The 21,859-nt window shown below is 38.2% G+C and overlaps 1 pseudogene; it reads right to left on the reverse strand.

Annotated features, from left to right (window-relative positions):
* Positions 1-19,810: 19,810 nt before the first annotated feature.
* Positions 19,811-20,279, reverse strand: LOC139030927 (non-histone chromosomal protein HMG-17 pseudogene; annotated as a pseudogene).
* Positions 20,280-21,859: the final 1,580 nt, after the last annotated feature.

Below are 21,859 nucleotides of genomic sequence, written 5' to 3' on the forward strand. Positions count from 1 at the left end.
AAGAATCTGAAACAGAGAAAAAGACATCTACATATAGGAAAATATTAAATATGAGTGATGGCTGACTTCTCCCCAGGAACAATAGAAACCAGACAATGATGGAGTAGCATTTTTACAATGCTGAAAGAAAACAGCCATCAACCTAGGATTCTACATCTAGTGAAAGTATGTTTCAAAGTTGAAAGAGAAATAATGACATTTTATTTTTTTTTTAATAATGACATTTTCAAATAAATTAAAACAGAATTTGTCAGCAGTGGAACCCATGCAAATGAAATGTTAAAGGAAGTTCTTCTGGCTGAGAGGAATTACTGACACAGAGGAATCTCGGATCTAGAAGAAGGAGTGAAAAGTCTGACCATGTCAGTGATGAGTCTCTAGGATGAACAGTGTTCAGCTGTGTGGCTGAAAGTGTCCAGGGGTGGCTATGCCGTGGCTGGTGTCCTTAGCAATTTTTTTTTTTTCTGTGGCAGAATCTCAGTAGTACTTTGTCTCAGTTGTTTCTTCCATGACCAGGTTCTCTAGCATTCATCTTCTTTCTTTGAGCTTCCTGATAAATACCCAATGAATTTCTTTTCTGTTTCTTTCCTGTTGACTGTAACCAAGAAGTATGACTGTATTTACTATGAGGTTAAAAAAAGAGATAATTCATTACCAGGGTTTAAAGAGGTCACATATTTAAAGTTCTCAGTAGGCTGCCTGGCAGGTGAAAAATACTTAATTAATATTAGTATCATTGTCATTCATTTAACAAAGACTTTCTAAATACTGACTGCCAGATACTCTTCTAGGTCTTGCATTCAACAGTGAACAGAATATGGTCTCTAACTTTGTGGAGCTCATATTCAACTAGGGACACAGAAACAATAAAATGTAAACATAGCGTTGAGTAAATTATCTAATGAATGAAAACGTGACAAGTACTGTGTGAAAAAGAAAAAGTAGAGTAGGAAAAAGAGAATTGGAAACACCAGGGGCCAGGACATTGCAATATTATGCAGTATGGTCAAAGTCAGCCTCATTGAGAAAGTATTCAAGCAAGGACTTAGAGTAAATGAGGGAGTTGATCATGGAGAGAAAATAATTGGTGCTAATGCTCTGAGGCAGGAGAGTGGAAGGGAGGAGCAACAGTGGAGAGTATGGGCAAAATAGAGTGAACGAGGGAGAGAGTAGTTGGAAATGAGTTTATTGTTATTCCACATCTCTTTAGCATGACCCTAGATACTGTACATGTCTTCTTTTTTTTTCCCCCTGAATCCACTGAACAAATATTTATTTCTAATGTATTGAAAATCTTGGAACAAGGACTAAATATTTTATTCTTTTTGTACATTAGTGTCTTTAAATATACACTAAACATAAACTAAATGGTGCTTATTGAATAAAATGAGTTTACAGATGCCCTTACTTCAATTGTCCAATTCACATTTTGTAAGTAGACAAAATCAACTTTCTCAGTCTGTCTAGGCTTTAAGCTATTTAGTGTCAAAGCCTATAATGGTCTTGTTTGCTGATACTTTCCCAGGTCTATCACAGAGCCTAGGATATGGAGATGCCCAGTAAGAGAATATGAAATGAATGAAGCCACAATTTCCTGGTTAAAGAATCATGATCTATATATCTACCATCTGTCTATCTATCTTTATGAGGCATATGTATATGGAAGTTTTAAAAGTTGCTTTCAAATTGTTAAGCGGACTCCACATTCTATTAACTGAGCATGCAACATTAGCAGGAGCATGACTCCATTCTCTTCAGGTCCCTAAACCTTCACTACTTTCATGACAACAACTCCCACTACAGTGTGACAACATGTCTGTGATTGACAACCGTGGGATTAAAACAGTGATTGTAAATGGTAAGTTATTTTTTCATCATAGTCCACCTTGTCTCGTCAGGACAGAGGTGGGTTTCCTGTCACACAAGATAGACCCTTGAGAAATAAGATTAGTGCCCAGAGTCTATTGATTTCCTTACTTTGTATATTACTTGTTGTAATTTCCCAGTTGGCATATTTATGAACACTGAATATTACATTAGAAGTTGTATTTTTCTTCTATATTGCCTTGCTTGAGAACATTGCAATAAATTGCAAATTTGTGCATCTAAAACATATTACAAATAAGATGTATGCTATTCACATTCCACTTAATATATATTGTACTGCAATGAATTAGCCAATAGCACTCAGGAAAGATTTTGGGGGTAATTTGCCCCTAAGATCAATAGTGGAATAGGGAGGAATCTCCTAGTCCAATTTAACAGAATGGCAATGATTTAATAGTAACCTTGACAGGGCTCTCAGAGAAAATAATTACCATTTCCATCACTGTTTAAGATAGCTTGTTAGGTACGAAATATGTGAGTAGTTAGACATCATGAATTACTAATTGTTGGAGATCGTCTTAGGAAGAGAGGATAATTTCTTATATCAAAAGGTAGGGGAGGCAGAAAGAGGTATTCGGTCCTGAAGATGCTGCTAATAACACACAGAGAGCAAAAGGTTTCAGCTGAGACTATGAGATAGTAGTGACCACAAAATAGTCACACTGCTGAAACAAAGATGGGTTAATGAAATGATACCCTGTAAAACCAGTAAGAACATTATTAAAGAAGTGAGTCTTGAAAGCTAAGGCAAAGCATAAAGAAATAATGAAAGTATAACTGACTGTACTGAATGAACAGAAGTCCCCGTGGGTCTGAAAAGTATTAGAAGCTAAACTGATCTAGAAGATAGTGAAGAGCTTGGGTGACCTCCCTGTTTCCAGACTGACTGCCAAATGTGCCCACTAGCTCAATCTTTTCAGAAGCTCTGAAAATCCTATATCCTGTCACTGCTATTTCAGTGATTTTTGATAAGACTGAGAAAGTTTCTAGTTGATACAGTTTATATAATTTCAGCAGCTACTGTTGTTTTACAACCATTTCGGTAATTTTTGAGGCTTGATTTCTAATATTTCCTTTGTACTAGGCTCCTTCACTAGTTTCTCCTTCATCTGCATACTTATACAGATATTTCCCAAGATTTGTCTTTTCTTGATCATACTCTCTTCTCTTAGACAACCTTTTCCCTGTGTTCGGCTTTGATCGACAGGCTGTCCTGGTGACTTTCAAAACCATGGTTACAGTTCTGATTGTTCTTGTCATTAAGTCAAATTTCCAACTGCCTTCTAGCCACATAGTTTTTCTGCTTCTTATGAATTTTGTTTGTGATATAGTCTCCCTCAAACTGATTCCTCTGTTTGTATTTTCTCTCCTGCTTTTGAGCACCACCATCTTATTCTAACTTTTAATTGGGCTCACATCTCAAGATAATTTCTTCAACTTTCTTCTCTCTCAGGGCCATCTTGTTGATCTTGTTTACGGTGTCTCTTTGATTTTGCCACCTTATTCCTTCAGTTCCCACTACCGCTTTCCTCATTCACATCTCGTTCATTTCCTATTGACATATTTCAAGAGCTTCCACATTTTACTTCTATTAATTCACAGATTTGTTCATTCATTAAAACTTTTTTGAATGCGGTTATTTACCAGGCATTATTCTAGGCATTCAGGATATAGCTGTGAGCAAAATGGACAAAAAGATCTTCTTCATTAAAAGCTTATGCTACAGTGGGACAGGCGAGTCAATAAAAAAAGTACAACCAAATTCATAATATGTTAGAAAGTAATGAGCAATATGGAAAGAACTAAAGCAAGACAAAGTGGACAAGCACTGCTTTTGTATTTAGGTCCAGTGAAAACTTCATGGATAAGCTGGGTTTTGAGATGAATCCTGAAAGGAAGTAAAGGAATGAGTCATGCATATATTAGGGGCAATAGCAGATGTGGGGGCCAGCTTGGTGTGCTCATTGTTCAGCTCTACCTTCCGTAGCAGGTGGGTCAAGTTTGCTGGCCTGGAGTGGAGGAGTGAGAGAAGAGAAGACTTACACTTTTGCTCTGAGCAAGTTAGGATGCTACTCATTAAGTAATCGTATAATGCCAGGCTCTATCATATCTGCCATAGAAATATAAACTCATTTAACCCTTAGAACAAACCTGGGAGGTAGGTATTATTCTCATTTTCCTCATTTTACAGATGAAAGACCTGAGGCATGGGGCACAGTAATGGAGTGTGCCCACGGGCACACCAACACACATCCAGTGGGCACAGTAATTGAATTTAAATCAAATCTGCTTAGAGTTCATGCTCTTAGCCACTAAACTATGCTGTTAGAGGGATTTGAACATAAAAATGATATGATCTGTATTCTAAAAAGATCACTCTGAAAGTTCTGTGAATGATAGACTGTCAGGTACAAGGGTGGAGGGAAAGAACCAGTTAAAATACTATTTTAATAGTTAAAGCAGAAATAATGGTGCACTGGACTAGGGAGAAAGCCATAGACACTGCAAAACAGTTAATTTGTAATACACTCTTTTTTTCCTCTTTTTTTCCAAAACAATGGCTTTGTTAAGATATAATTTACATACCATACAATTTACCTATTTAACGTGCACAATTCAGTGATTTTTAGTATATTCACAGAGTTATGCAACCATCATTATAATCAATTTTGGAACATTTTTATCACCTCTGCTAAGAAACCTTATAACTATTAGTTCATTCTCCCTCAAGCTCTAATTTATGGACTAACGATTATTTATCTTCTGTCCCTATGAATTTGTCTATTCTAGACATTTTGTATAAGTGGAGTCATACAATATATGTTTCTTTGTGATTTTTTCACTTAACATCATATTTTCAAGGTTCACTTGTATTGTGGCAGTATTAATATTTGATTCCTTTTATGGCTGAATACTATTCCATTATATGTATATACCACATTTTGTTTATCCATTCTTCAGTTGGTGATCATTTGGATTTTTTCCATTTTTTTGGCTGTTATGAATAATGCTATTATATACACTGATGTATTAATACAAGAATTTGTGTGAACATGTTTTAATTTCTCTTGGGTTTTTATTCTACTTAAGAATAGAGTGGTCATATGGTAACAGTATGTTTAACTATTCAAAGACTTGCCAAACTGCTTTCTTCAGCAGGTGCCTTATTACATTCCTACCAGCACAGTATGAAGGTTCTGATTTGTTCATATTCTCACTAACACGTGCTATAATCTGACTTTGATTTCAGCCATCATAGGGGGTGTAAAGTGATATTCCACTGGGGTTTTGATTTGCATTTCTCTGGGTCGAGTGGTATTGATCATCTTTTCATATGCTTTTTGGTCATTTGTAAATCTTTGGAGCAATGTTGGTTCAGATCTTTGGCCCATTTTAAAATTAGGTTGCATGTGTGCATGCTAAGTCACTTCAGTTGTGTCTGACTCTTTGCGACTCTATGGCTGTAGCCTGCCAAGCTCCTCTGTCCATGGGATTCTCCAGATAAGAATACTGGAGTGGGTTGCCATGCCCTCCTCCAGGGGATCTTCTGGATCCAGGAATCAAACCCTAGTCTCTTATGTCTCCTGCATTGGCAGATGGGTTCTTTACCACTAGTGCCGTGTGTGAAACCCCCAAATTAGTTTATTTGTCTTTTTATTGTTGAGTAGTAAAAGTTCTTTGTGTATTCTAGATACAAGTCTCTTATTAGATATGTAATTTGCAAATATTTTCTTCCATTCTGTGGGCTGTCTTTTTCCTTTCATGATGGTATCTTTTGAAGCAGAAAAATTTAGTGTAACTTGAAAGGTAGATCTGATTGGATTTCTTGACAGATTTTATGTGTAAAGTGCAAGAGAAAGAGAAAAATAAAGAATGAATCCAAGGCTTGTGGTTTGAACAACTAGAAAGTTGACTGAATTTTACTTAGATGGAAAAAGAAAAAGTGTGGGTGTACAAAAGGGAGCATATCTGAGCTAGACTGGGGGTCATGAATTATAAGTTTGGCTTTGGATGTGTTAAATTTGAGATGCCTACAGACATCCAAATGCATATGTTGAAAAGGCAGTTGGGTAAGTGAACTTGGGATCCTGAGAGAATTTGGGGTTGCAGATATAAATTTTGGAGTGTCAGTCATAGATAATACCACCAAGATGAAGAAGTAGAAGGGGTTCAAGAAACAGTTACTGAGGATACTTGAAAATGTAGAGATCAGAGTGCAGATAAGGTAGAAGTAGCAAAGAAGGTAAGGGGACAGTGATGGCAGAGAACTGAGAGAGTAGTGTCCTGGCAAAGAGGAGATGGCATTCCAAGGAGGAAATCATCAATTATGTCAAATATAGCTCATTAGGGATGAGATGATCATTTGTGACCAAGAGCTATTTTGTTGGATTGGTGGGCATAAAAGTTTTTTTTGGTGTAGGTTAGAGAGAGAACAAATTTCAGAGTCTGAGATAGCAAATTCAGATGACTATTTTTAGGAGATTATAGCAGAAAAATCATGTAGTGGCTATAGGAAATGTTAGGTTGAGTTTCTAGAAGCAGAGCTTGAGATAGAACTTTGGGTATATGTGTTACAGAGGGAATGTCTTAGGATGGAAGAGTGAAGATAGTAGTAGAGAGAAAGGGAAGGAAATGTTTGAGGATAAGGTTTAAACTAAGTGTGCTTCACTCTGATCCCATGGGGTACTCTGGAACACGAATTGTACCAAAGAGTTGGTCCTACCTTAAAGCAAAGGCCTGAACTTCTGTACTCCTGTCAGTCTGTCATAGGTGGCAATATAATTCAGTGAGTCACACACCCAGTGGAGGTGTGTGACTTCTTGGGCAAGGCAGCTCCTTTTTGTCTGGGGGCAAGGTTCTGAAGACAGTGGTCTATTAACAACCAACATAGCATCTGGAGATGGGTCCACGTGGTTAAATAAACTATCAGGGAGAAGAACCAATAGCATTCACTCTGGGGGTCAGTGGAATTTTAAAAAATATTTTATTTATTTCTTATTTATTTAGCTAAGTCAGTTCTTAGCTGAGGCATGTGGAATCTTCATTGCATCATGTGGAATCTTTCATTTTGGCGCCCGGACTCTACCTGCAGCACACAGGCTCAGTAGTGGCAGCACATGGACTTAGTTGCCCAACAGCAAGTGGGAACTTAGTTTTCTGACCAGGGATCAAACCTGAGTCCCCTGCATCGTTAAGGCAGATTCTTAAACCTTGGATCACCAGGGAAGTCTAAAATTTTTTAATTAGGAGATAATATAGTGTGTTTTTCTTGGATGGCAAAGACATAACTGGGAGGGAAAACTAATAAATCATGAAAAAGAGAGAGCAACCAGTTCTACCTCTACCTCTGTCTACCAGTTCTGCTCTCCAGCCTTTAAACATTTGGTCATAAATCCATATCCAGCAATAAGATAAGATGCTCTGAAAAATCATCCTTATAATAAAACATCTAAAATGCTGAACTAACTTTAAATAAAAACTTAAAAATAACATTATTAAATGAGTCAAAATGTAAATTTCCACTTATAAAACAAATAAATCATAGGGATATGTGGTACAGCATGGTGACTGTAAGTAAGAATACTGTTTCATACTTGAAAGTTGTTAACAGATCTTAAAATTTCTCATTACAAAAAAATTGTGTAAGTGCGTATGGTGACGGAGGTTAACTAGAGTTATTATGATCATTTTGCAATATATATACAAAGATTAAATCTTTTTTTGTACATATGAAACTAATATGTCAACTATACCTCAATAAAAGATTAAATAGCAAAAACACTCCACTGCTAAACATGAAAATTTCAGAGGCCAAACAAACATGTCTACTAATTTTCTTTTCTCTGAACAACTTAATTTACTTCCTGTGCTTGGTTTTTTCATTTGTAAAATGAAAAAATTATTGTAATATATGTATCTGATAATATTTAATAATATTTATATGAGATAATATATGAAAAATGCTCAAATAGTGCTTGGCTTCTCTCTCCTCCTTCATATCCTTCTTGTCTTTTTAGCTCAACTTCCCTCATGTACCTCTTGCAATTTTTTCTTTACCATTACTGAAAGATTTGTCATTCTCCATGAAGTGAAAGTGAAAGTTGCTCTGTTGTTCCCGACTCTTTGTGACCTCATGGACTATAGAGTCCATGGAATTCTCCAGGCCAGAATACTGGAGTGGGTAGCCTTTCCCTTCTCCAGGGGATCTTCCCATCCCAGGGATCAAACAGAGATCTCCTGCATTGCAGGCAGATTCTTTACTAACTGAGCCATTAGGTAAGCCCCATTCCCCATACAAATACATTATTTAGTGCTTCTCTGTCTTTTTGGATATGCTTGCTCCCCTAAAATACTCACACCCTTCTTGACCTTATTCTCCTGAGTCTTGTGCTTTATTAAAAATGATGCTCAGAGGGTTCATGGCCATGTTGCAGAGTGGGAAGGCTCTGAGTTTACCTCCTCCCATGGGAACACTAAAATTACAACTACATACAGAACAACTATTGATCAGACAGACTGGAATCTAGCAGGAAACTTGTTCTAAACTAGTTATAAAGAAAACCACAATGAGACAAGTAAGAGGGGTAGTGATGCCATGTAGTCAAAACCCATACTGCCAGTTGGGTGACCCATGAATGGGAGGAAAATTACAACAGCAGAGGTCCTCCCCAAGGAATAAGGAGTATAAACTCCATGTTGAGCTTGCCGACCTGGGGATCTTGCACCGGGACAATGAGTGCACATTGAAGAACATTTGGCTTTGAAGGCCAATTGGGCTTATTTTCTGGAGATCCAAAGAGTTGTGGGAAATAGAGACACTACTCTGAAAGGGTGCACACAAAATCTTCTATGATCTGGGACCCAAAGCAGAAACAGTAATTTGAAAGGAGCCAGGTCACCAGCTGATCTTGGAAAGCCTCCTAGAGAGGCAACTGGAGCTTACCCTGGGGACATAGACACTGGCTGCAGCCATTTTTGGAGCTCCTTTTGCCACGAGGACACTGGTACTGGCAAGTATCATTTTGGAATCCTCCCTCTAGCTTTTTAGCACTTGGACCGAGACTCACCATCAGTCTATCAGCACCAGTACTGGCATACCTCAGGGAATCAGCTAGCTGGGTAAGGACACAGCCCCTCCCACCAGCAAATGATCTGCCTTAATCCCCTGTAAGGAAAGTGAAAGTGAAAGTCACTCAGTCGTTCCTGACTCTTTGAGACCCCATGGACTATACAGTCCATGGAAGGCCAGAATACTGGAGTGGGTAGCCTTTCCCTTCTCCAGGGGATCTTCCCAACCCAGGGATTGAACCCAGGTCTTCCACACTGCAGGTGGATTCTTTACCAGTTGAGCCACCAGGGAAATCCAAGAATACTCTAGTGGGTAGGTAGCCTATCTCTTCTCCAGTGGCTCTTTCCCAACCCAGGAATCTAACTGGGATCTCCTGCATTGCAGACAGATTCTTTACTAACTGAGCTATGAGGGAAGCCCAACCCCCTGAACCCACAGTCGTCTCTGAACCCGACTGTTCACCAGAGGGTGTAGGAGTTCAGGCTTACACAATAGTGTGCTGGCACTGACCCCAAGATCCCTGGGAACCCCAGAATCCTGCAGCAAGAGAAACTGTGACCTGGATCTACCCAACAGTGAGCCAGCACTAGCCCTGGAACCCACTGAACCTGAACCTTTCCCACCAATAGATTTTGGGACCCACTGGGCCCCAGTCCCATCTACCAGAAAGCCAACATCAGCTCTGAGATGCCTTGGACACTTCAGCCAGCCACATCAGGGCTCAGCTCCACTCACTGGTGGGCTAGTAGCAACTGCTGTCACCCTGGAAACTGCAGCTAGCTATGTCAGGAACCAGCCCAACCAATAATCAGCCTAACACTAGATCTTGAAAGCCCAATCCAACAACCAACTCCCTTAGGGCCTGGCTCCACCCAGTGGTGGGCCAGTACTAGACCAGGATCCTCTGGGGTTCTACAGTTAGGTTCCTGCTGACCTGGCCTTGCCAATCAATGACTGGAAGCCTTCACACAAGGCAGGGTCTTATAACCTACCAGACCAGGGGCCAGCCACACCTACCAGACAGCCACAGTAATCATCTCACCACAACATAGGGACCCATACAGACAACATGAGAGGCACACCTTAGAGTATATAGTTCTGGTGACCAAAGGGAAGTGCCTGGCTGATATCATATGATAGGTCCCCAAAAAGGCCACTTTCCAAGATCTGGAAATGTAACTAACCTACAAAGGCTTAGAAATAAAAACAGAAAATTAGGCAAAGTGAGATGACAAAAGACTGTTTTCTGAATGAAATAACAAGATACAGACTGATACAGTCACTATGGAGAACAGTATAGAGATTTCTTAAAAAACTAGGAGTAAAACCACAATATGACCCAGCAATCCCACTATTGGGCATATACCCTGAGGAAACCAGAATTGAAAAAGACACATGTACCCCAATGTTCATTGCAACACTATTTACAATAACAAGCACACGGAAGCAATCTAGGTGTCCATCAGCAGATGAATGGATAAGGAAGTTGTGATACATACACGCAATGGAATATTACTCAGCTATAAAAAGGAACACATTTGAGTCAGTTCTAAAGAGGTGGATGAACTTAGAGCCTATTACACAGAGTGAAGTAAGTCAGAAAGAGAAAGACAAATACCATGAAAGTATTTGTCACTTCCATTTGTAACTCTCACAAATGGAGTGAGAAGTTAGAAGTTTTAATCAAAAGGTTAGAAAACTTACAGAAGAACCAGAGATAAAGAACACAACTGAAATTAAACACAGAATTAACAGTAGATTAAGTGATGGAGAGGAACGGATCAGCAAAATGGGAACTAGAGAATGGAAATCATTGAAACTGAACAGAAAAAAAGAAAGAAGAAAAAAATGAGGACAGCTTAAGAAATATCCAGGAAAACAGAAAGCTTAATAACATTCACATTATAGGGATCCCAGAAGGAGAGGAGAAAGAGAAAGGAGCAGAGAACATATTTGAAGTCATAATAGCTGAAAATTTTAAACTGGGAAAGAAAACAGACATCCAGGTCCAGGAAGCACAGAGAGTTCCAAACAAGATCAACCAAAGAGGGAAACAACAAGAAACACTGTAGGTAAATGGCAAAAATTAAAGACAAAGAATATTAGAGGCAACAAGGGAAAAGCAACAAGTTACATACAAGGGAATTTCAATAAGACTATTAGCTGACTTTTCAGCAGAAACTCTGCAGGCCAGAAGAGAGTGGCATAATATATTTAAAGTGATAAAAGGAATAAGCCTACAACCAAGGATACTCTAACTAGAGAATCTTTTATTCAGATTTACTGGAGAGATCAAAAGTTTTACAGACAAGCAAAAGCTAAACATGTTCAGCACCACCAAAGTAACTTTACAGGAAATGTTAAAGGGACTTCTGAAGCAGCAAAGAAAAGGCCAAAACTAGAAATATGAAAATTAATAGAGGAAAAGTGTTATTTGTTGAAGGCAAATATACAATAAAGCTAGATCAACCACATAGAAAGCAAGTAGGAAAGTTAAAAGAGAAAAACAGTAAAATCACCCATATCTGTAATTAGAGGTTAAGGGATACACAAAACAAGAGGATGCAAAATATTATGTCAAAAACACTAAACTTTGGGGAGTAAAAAATGCAGGGTTGTTAAAATGCACTTGAAATCAAGAGATCAGTAAGCTAAAATAATCAAGTACATAAATTAGATTGCTATATATAAACCTCATGATAATCACAAAACAAAAATCTATAATTGATACACATATAAAAAAGAGAAAGGAATATAAACATAATGCTAGAGATAGTCACCAAATCACAAAGGAAGAGAACAAAAGAAGAAAGTAACAAAACAGAACTACAAATAACTCAAAAATGATTAATAAAATGGCAATAAACACACATCTATCAGTAATTACTGACAGAGTCATTTCCTAGGCTGGTTGATATGAAGTCTAGGGGTCCCCAAGGAGAGAGAGGTCTGAAATATTCAAGGAGGAAGAAAGGACAAACTTTTTTACTTTTTTCCCTCTACATTCCTTAGGATTATATAACAATAATGTATCCTGCCTGAGGACAGTCTTTGGATTAAACCCTCTGGCTAATTCTGTTATCTTAAAACATAAATTATGGGAGTAGGTCTGGTCTTTACAAGGATGTATCCTGCCTGAAGACAATCTTTGGATTAAACCTTCTGGTCAACTCTGTTATCTTAAAATGTAAATTATGGGAGTAGTTCTGGTGAGGTCTTTACAACCTCCAGACATTCTTTGGATTCATTGGAGAGTATATAACTCCATTGCTAACACTAGCAAAGGGGGTACTCTTTCTACGCCCTTCTGATGTCTATGTCAGAAGCTTTCTCTATCTCCTTTATACTTTAATAAAACTATTGCACAAAAGCTCTGAGCGATCCAACCTCGTCTCTGGCTCCAGATTGAATTCTCCTCTGGAGGCCAAGAACCCCAGCGTCTTTGTGTGATTCAGAAACAACCTTGCAATAAAAGACAGAATGACTGAATGGATTAATAAACAAGACCCATGTATATGCTGCCTACAAGAGACTCACTGAATATCTAAAGACACATAGACTGAAAATGTGGAGATGGAAAAAGTATCCCATGCAAATCAAAATGAAAAGAGAGCTGCAGTAGCAATACATATATCAGACAAAACGGATTAAAAAAAAAAGACTGTAACAAGAGACAAAGCAAGATGTTACATAATAATCAAGAGATCAATTCAAGAAGAAGATATAAGAACTGTGAACATATGTGTACTAACACAAGAATACCTGTTAATAAATACATAAAGCGGTATTACCCGATGTAAAGGAAGGAATGATGGTAACATCAATAGTAGGGTCTTTAAAACTCCATTTACATCAACTGACAAATCATCAAGACAGAATATCAGTAAGGAAACACTGACTTTCAATGACACATTAGTGCAATGGACTTAATGGATATGCATAAAATATTCCACCTAAAAGCAACAGAACACCCATTCTTTTCAAGTGCACATGGAATATTCTTTAGGATAGATCACATGCTAAGCCACAGAGCAAATTACAGTAAGCCTAAGAAAATTGAAATCATATCAATTGTATTTACTGACCAAAATGCTGTGAGACTAGAAATGAATCACAAGAACAAAACTGCAACAACCACAAACATAAAGAGGCTAAACAATATGCTTCTAAATACCCAATGGATCACCAAAGAAATCAAAGAAGAAATTTAAAGAAAAATATGAAAAAAAATGAAACACAATGATCCAAAATCTATGGAATGCAGCAAAAAAGTTCAAAGAAGTTTATAACAATATAAGCCTACTTTAGAAAGCATGAAAAATACCAAATAAAACAACCTAGCCTTTACACCTAATGGAACTAGAAAAAGTCTTAATAGAAGGAAATAAATTACAAGGGTCATAGCAAAAATAAATGAAAAAGAGATTAAAAACAGTAGAAAAGGTCAATAAAACTTAAATCTTTGAAAATATTTAAATAAATGGATAAAGCTTTAGCCAGTCTCATCAAGAAAGAAAGAGGGCTCAAATCAATAAAATCAGAAATGAAAAAGGAGAAAGTTCAACTGAGAAATGCAAAACATTCCAAGAGCACTACAAATAATTATATGCTGACAAAAGGGATAACCTAACAGAAATGGGAAAATTCCTACAAGTGCAAATCTCCCAAAATTGAACCAGGAATGAATAGAAAATATGAACAGACAAATTACCAATAATGAAATTGAATTAGCAATGAACTCCCAACAAGCAAAATCCAGGACCACAAGCAAAATCCAGGACCAGAGGTTTCCACAGGTCAATTCTACCAAACATTCACAGAAGAGCTATCACTTATACTTCTCAAAATATTTCAAAAAGTTTCAGAGAAAGGATTGATTCTGAACTCAGTCTTCCAGGTCAGCATCACTTGATATGAAAACCAGATAAGATATTACAAAAAAGGAAATTATAGTCCGATAACACCAATAAACAAAGACACAAAAGTCCTCAAAAAAATATTAGTAAACCAAATTTAACAATACATTGAAAGGATCATACAACATGATGAAGTGGGATTTATTCCAGGGGAGCAAGATCACTTAATATTCACAAATCAATCAATATGATGTGCCACATTAATAAATTCAGATTAAAAGCATATGATCATCTCAATAGATTCAGAAAAAGCTTTTGACAAAATTCAACATCCATTTATAAAAATTCTCCACAAAGTGGGCATAAAGAAAATATTTGTAGTTTCTCTTGTTGTTTAGTTACTAAATCATGTTCAACTCTTTTGTGACCCCCATGGACTATAGCCCACCTCTTCTCTGTCCATGGGATTTCTCAGGCAAGTATACTGGAGTGAGTCACCATTTCCTTCTCCAGGGGATATTCCCAAACTAGGAATTGAACCTGTGTCTTCTGCATTGGAAGGTGAATTCTTTACCACATAAGGTGAATTTCTGAGTCACCAGGGAAACCCTAGAGAAAATATACCTCAGCATAATAAAGACCATATTTGATAAGCCCACAGTTAATATCATACTCAATGGTGAAAAGCTGAAAGCACTTCCTCTAAGATCAGGGACAAAACAAAGATGTCCACTCTCTCTGATTTTATTCTATATAATATTGGAAATTACAGCCACAGGAATCAGACAAGAAAAAAGAAATAAAAGGAAGCTAATTTGGAAAAGAAGTAAAATTGTCACTGTTTGCAGATAACATAATACTATGCCTAGAAAATACTAAGGGTAGCAACAAAAAACCAATAGAGCTCATTAATTATTTCAGTAAAGTTGAAGGATAAAAAAATTAATATACAAAAATCTGTTTCTTTTTTATACACTGACAATGAACTATCAGAAAGACATTTAAAAAAATCCCAATTATAATTGCACCAAAATGAATACATTATCTAATAGTAAATCTAACTAAGGAGTAAAAGACTTGTATTTGAGAAGCAGCAAGAAACTGATTAAGAAAATAGAAGATCTTACGAAGGAAAGATACATTATGTTCATAGATTGGAAGAGTTAATACTGTAAAAATAGCCAAGAGAATTTATTCAATGCACTCTCTATCAAAATATCAATGGCACTTTTCAAAAAACTAGAACAAATGATTCTAAAATTTGTGTAGAAACACAGAAGACCCTAAATAGCTAATCCATCTTGAGAAAGAAAGACAAAATGAGAATTAGCATGCTTCCTGATTTCAAACTATATTCAGTTCAGTTCAGTTCAGTTCAGTTGCTCAGTTGTGTCCGACTCTTTGTGACCCCATGAATTGCAGCACGCCAGGCCTCCCAGTCCATCACAAACCCCCGGAGTTTACTCAAACTCATGATCATCGAGTCGGTGATGCCATCCAGCCAGCTCATCCTCTGTCATCCCCTTCTCCTCCTGCCCCCAATCCCTCCCAGCATCAGGGTCTTTTCCAATGGGTCACTCTTCGCATGAGGTGGTCAAAGTACTGGAGTTTCAGCTTCAGCATCAGTCCTTCCAATGAACACACAGGACTGATCTCCTTCAGGATGGACTGGTTGGATCTCCTTGCAGTCCAAGGGACTCTCAAGAGTCTTCTTCAACACCACAGTTCAAAAGCATCAATTTTTTGGCACTCAGCTTTCTTCACAGTCCAACTCTCACATCCATACATGACCACTGGAAAAACCATAGCCTTGACTACACAGACCTTTGTTGGCAAAATAATGTCTCTGCTTTTTAATATGCTATCTATGTTGGTCATAACTTTCCTTCCAAGGAGTAAGCATCTTTTAATTTCGTGGCTGCAGTCACCATCTGCAGTGATTTTGGAGCCCCCCAAAATAAAGTCTGACACTGTTTCCACTGTCTCCCTATCTATTTCCCATGAGGTGATGGGACCAGATGCCATGATCTTAGTTTTCTGAATGTTGAGTTTTAAGCCAACTTTTTCACTCTCCTCTTTCACTTTCATCAAGAGGCTTTTTAGTTCCTCTTCACTTTCTGCCATAAGGGTGGTGTCATCTGCATATCTGAGGATATTGATATTTCTCCCGGCAATCTTGATTCCAGCTTGTACTTCTTCCAGCCCAGCGTTTCTCATGATGTACTCTGCATATAAGTTAAATAAGTAGGGTGACAATATACAGCCTTGATGTACTCCTTTTCCTATTTGAAACTAATCTGTTGTTCCATGTCCAGTTCTAACTGTTGCTTCCTGACCTGCATACAGGTTTCTCAAGAGGCAGGTCAGGTAGTCTGGTACTCCCATGTCTTTCAGAATTTCCCACAGTTTATTGTGATCCACACAGTTGAAGGCTTTGGCATAGTCAATAAAGCAGAAATAGATGTTTTTCCGGAACTCTCTTGCTTTTTCGATGATCCAGTGGATATTGGCAGTTTGATCTCTGGTTCCTCTGCCTTTTCTAAAACCAGCTTGCACATCTGGAAGTTCTTGTTCACGTATTGCTGAAGCCTGGCTTGGAGAATTTTGAGCATTACTTTACTAGCACGTGAGATGAGTGCAATTGTGCGGTAGTTAGAGCATTCTTTGGGATTGCCTTTCTTAGGGATTGGAATGAAAATAGACCTTTCCCAGTCCTGTGGCCACTGTTGAGTTTTCCAAATATGCTGGCGTATTGAGTGCAGCACTTTCACAGCATCATCTTTCAGGATTTGAAATAGCTCAACTGGAATTCCATCACATCCACTAGCTTTGTTCGTAGTGATGCTTTCTAAGGCCCACTTGACTTCACATTCCAGGATGTCTGGCTCTAGGTGAGTGATCACACAATTGTGATTATCTGGGTCGTGAAGATGTTTTTTGTACAATTCTTCTGTGTATTCTTGCCACCTCTTCTTAATATCTTCTGCTTCTGTTAGGTCCATACCATTTCTGTCCTTTACTGAGCCCATTTTTGCATGAAATGTTCCCTTGGTATCTCTAATTTTCTTGAAGAGATCTCTAGTCTTTCCCATTCAGTTGTTTTCCTCTATTTCTTTGCATTGATCACTAAAAGGCTTTCTTATCTCTCCTTGCTATTCTTTGGAACTCTGCATTCATATGGGAATATCTTTCCTTTTCTCCTTTGTTTTTAGTTTCTCTTCATTTCACAACTATTTGTAAGTCCTCCTCAGACAGCCATTTTGCCTTTTTGCATTTCTTTTCCATGGGGATGGTCTTGATCCCTGTCTCCTGTATAATGTCACGAACCTCTATCCATAGTTCATCAGGCTCTCTGTCTATCAGATCTAGTCCCTTAAATCTATTTCTCACTTCCACTGTATATTCTTTTTTTTTTTTGAATTGAGAATATCCTCTTTATTTATTTTTTTTCATTTATTTTTATTAGTTGGAGGCTAATTACTTTACAATATCATAGTGGGTTTTGTCATACATTGACATGAATCAGCCATGGAGTTACATGTATTCCCCATCCTGATCGCCCCTCCCACCTTCCTCTCTACCTGATTCCTCTGGGTCTTCCCAGTGCACCAGGCCCGAGCACTTGTCTCATGCATCCAACCTGGGCTGGTGATCTGTTTCACTATAGATAATATACCTGTTTCAATGCTATTCTCTCGAAACATCCCACCCTCGCCTTCTCCCACAGAGTCCAAAAGTCTGTTCTGTACATCTGTGTCTCTTTTTCTGTTTTGCATATAGGGTTATCATTACCATCTTTCTAAATTCCATATATATGTGTTAGTAGGCTGTAATGTTCTTTATCTTTCTGGCTTACTTCACTCTGTATAATGGGCTTCAGTTTCATCCATCTCATTAGAACTGATTCAAATGAATTCTTCTTAATGGCTGAGTAATATTCTATGGTGTATATGTACCACAGCTTCCTTATCCATTCGTCTGCTGATGGGCATCTAGGTTGCTTCCATGTCTTGGCTTTTATAAACAGTGCTGAGATGAACATTGGGGTGCAGGTGTCTCTTTCAGGTCTGGTTTCCTCAGTGTGTACACCCAGAAGTGGGATTGCTGGGTCATATGGCAGTTCTATTTCCAGTCTTTTAAGAAATCTCCACACTGTTCTCCATAGTGGCTGTACTAGTTTGCATTCCCACCAACAGTGTAAGAGGGTTCCCTTTTCTCCACACCCTCTCCAGCATTTATTGCTTGTAGACTTTTGGATAGCAGCCATCCTGACTGGCGTGTAATGGTACCTCATTGTGGTTTTGATTTGCATTTCTCTGATAATGAGTGATGTTGAGCATCTTTTCATGTGTTTGTTAGCCATCTGTATGTCTTCTTTGGAGAAATGTCTGTTTAGTTCTTTGGCCCATTTTTTGATTGGGTCATTTATTTTTCTGGAATTGAGCTTCAGGAGATGCTTGTATATTTTTGAGATGAATCCTTTGTCTGTTGCTTCATTTGCTATTATTTTCTCCCAATCTGAGGGCTGTCTTTTCACCTTGCTTATAGTTTCCTTTGTTGTGCAAAAGCTTTCCAGTTTCATTAGGTCCCATTTGTTTATTTTTGCTTTTATTTCCAATATTCTCGGAGGTGTGTCATAGAGGATCCTGCTGTGATTCATGTCAGAGAGTGTTTTGCCTATGTTCTCCTCTAGGAGTTTTATAGTTTCTGGTCTTACATTTAGATCTTTAATCCATTTTGAGTTTTTTTTTGTGATGGTGTTAGAAAGTGTTCTAGTTTCATTCTTTTACAGGTGGTTGACCAGTTTTCCCAGCACCACTTGTTAAAGAGTTTGTCTTTTTTCTATTGTATATCCTTGCCTCCTTTGTCGAAGATAAGGTGTCCATAGGTTCATGGATTTATCTCTGGGCTTTCTATTCTGTTCCATTGATTTATATTTCTGTCTTTGTGCCAGTACCATACTATCTTGATGACTGTGGCTTTGTAGTAGAGCCTGAAGTCAGGCAGGTTGATTCTTCCAGTTCCATTCTTCTTTCTCAAGATTACTTTGGCTATCGAGGTTTTTTGTATTTCCGTACAAAATGTGAAATTATTTGTTCTAGTTCTGTGAAAAATACCGTTGGTAGCTTGATAGAGATTGCATTGAATCTATAGATTGCTTTGGGTAGTATAGCCATTTTGACAATATTGATTCTTCCAATCCATGAACAAAGTATGTTTCTCCATCTGTTTGTGTCCTCTTTGATTTCTTTCATCAGTGTTTTATAGTTTTCTTCTTTTTTTTCCAAGCCAAACTGTATCCAGCTTTCTTAAAGATACTTTTCATAAACAATCATGGTTTTTCAGGCAGGAAACGGGCAGACATTCGTTAACAGTATACAACTTTCAAACTCTCTTTTTCAATGGACTACCAAAATCAGAAAGCCACTATAAAACCCAATGATCTGAACAGGGAAAGTTTAGAGTGAGGGTTGACATTTCACATTTAGCATGTTATTTAACAACTTTTCACAAGCCGACCCTAACTTTCAGGAAATGGAAATGGAAATGGAAATGGCAGAAGCACCACTCTGAGGAGCCACAGTCTAAAAAAGGAACCGCTGCTCTTTTGAAGGATGCCATCTCAATGGTGACACTAGGAAGTCCAGATTGCCTGACATACTGGTCATCAATTTTGGGGGGGCACGGGGTTCAGGTTACAGCAGGTCTCTGGGTTTAGGGGAGTCAAGTCTATGCTGAGGTGGAGAGGGAGAGAGGACATAAAACCTAAATTTTAGTTTCTCCACACCACAAGGCGTTTGTGCCAAGGTGGCTAATGTGTGTCAACATCAAGGAATCCCTCCTTCCTGGGAACCAAGAGGAAGTCTCTCAAAACTAGACGGGAAAGGTATTTTTCCCCCACGTCAATTTAGCTTCAGAGACATTCTGTTAGTGACGTGCCTTTCCCCCAAAAAACAACAATGAAGTGTTCTGTGTGCTAACAACATAGCTTAAAAAAAAAAAGTAAAACAAAATTCTGCATTTTTATAAAACTTGATAAAAAATAGTATTTCAAACTGTACAGTCACCAGTAGTACACAGTTATCAAAAATGCACACACTTCACTTGGCATCTCCAGCACCTTCAGCTTTCTGTGCCTGGTCTGTTTTGGCATCTCCATTTTCTGCAGGGTTATTCCCATCCTTGCCAGCATCAGCTTTCTTTTTCCCTTTGGGTACCTTCTCTCCCTTCTTTGCAGGGGCCTTTTTAGGCTTGGGCTCTGGCTTTGGAGGAGCAGGTTTAGCAGATAACCTTGCAGATCTTCTCTGTGGTTCGTCCTTCACCTTGGCTTTATCTCCTTTAGCATCCCCTTCAGCCTTTCTCTTGGGCATGGTGGCTGCGGCGGCGGGACGTAGGCGCTGGACACGTGGATGCAGTGGCGCGCGGGCTTTAAGTCGGTCCAGGGGTCGCTCTCGCCTCTTCTTCACACTGCTCCTGTTTTATAGTTTTCTATGTATAGGTCTTTTGTTTCTTTAGGTAGATATACTCCTAAGTATTTTATTCTTTTTGTTGCAATGGTGAATGGTATTGTTTCCTTAATTTCTCTGTTTTCTCATTGTTAGTGTATAGGAATGCAAGGGATTTCTGTGTGTTAATTTTATATCCTGCAACTTTACTGTATTCGTTGATTAGCTCTAGTAATTTTCTGGTAGAGTGTTTAGGGTTTTCTATGTAGAGGATCATGTCATCTGCAAACAGAGAGAGTTTCACTTCTTCTTTTCCTATCTGGATTCCTTTTACTTCTTTTTCTGCTCTGATTGCTGTGGCCAACACTTCCAAAACTATGTTGAATAGTAGTGGTGAGAGTGGGCACCCTTGTCTTGTTCCTGATTTCAGGGGAAATGCTTTCAATTTTTCACCATTGAGGGTGATGCTTGCTGTGGGTTTGTCATATATAGCTTTTATTATGTTGAGGTATGTTCCTTCTATTCCTGCTTTCTGGAGAGTTTTAATCATAAATGGGTGTTGAATTTTGTCAAAGGCTTTCTCTGCATCTATTGGGATAATCATATGGTTTTTAACTTTCAATTTGTTAATGTGGTGTATTACATTGATTGATTTGCAGATATTAAAGAATACTTGCATTCCTGGGATAAAGCCCACTTGGTCATGGTGTATGATTTTTTTCATATGGTGTTGGATTCTGTTTGCTAGAATTTTGTTAAGGATTTTTGCATCCATGTTCATCAGTGATATTGGCCTGTAGTTATCATTTTTTGTGGCATCTTTGTCTGGTTTTGGAATTAAGGTGATGGTGGCCTCATAGAATGAGTTTGGAAGTTTACCTTCTTCTGCAATTTTCTGGAAGAGTTTGAGTAAGATAGGTGTTAGCTCTTCTCTAAATTTTTGGTAGAATTCAGCTGTGAAGCCATCTGGTCCTGGGCTTTTGTTTGCTGGAAGATTTCTGATTAGTTTCAATTTCCTTGCTTGTGATGGGTCTGTTCCACTGTATATTCATAAGGGATTTTATTTAGGTCATACCTGAATGGTCTAGTGGTTATCCCTACCTTCTTCAGTTTAAGTCTGAACTTGGCAATAAGGAGTTCATGATCTGAACCACAGTCAGCTCCCGGTCTTGTTTTTGCTGACTGTATAGAGCTTCTCCATCTTTGGCTGCAAAGACTATAATCAATCTGATTTCGGTGTTGACCATCTGTTGATGTCCATGTATAGAGTCTTCTCTTGTGTTGTTGGGAGAGGGTGTTTGCTATGACCAGTGTGTTCTCTTGGCAAAAGTCTATTAGCCTTTGCCCTGCTTCATTCCGTACTCCAAGGCCAAATTTGCCTGTTACTCCAGGTGTTTCTTGACTTCCTACTTTTGCATTCCAGCCCCCTATAATGAAAAGCACATCGTTTTTGGGTGTTAGTTCTAAAAGGTCTTGTAGGTCTTCATAGAACCGTTCAACTTCAGGTTCTTCAACGTTACTGGTTGTGGCATAGGCTTGGGTTACCGTGATATTGAATGGTTTATCTTGGAAATGAACAGAGATCATTCTGTCATTTTTGA

This window comes from Odocoileus virginianus, chromosome 24, assembly GCF_023699985.2.
Source record: "Odocoileus virginianus isolate 20LAN1187 ecotype Illinois chromosome 24, Ovbor_1.2, whole genome shotgun sequence".
NCBI lineage: Eukaryota > Metazoa > Chordata > Mammalia > Artiodactyla > Cervidae > Odocoileus > Odocoileus virginianus.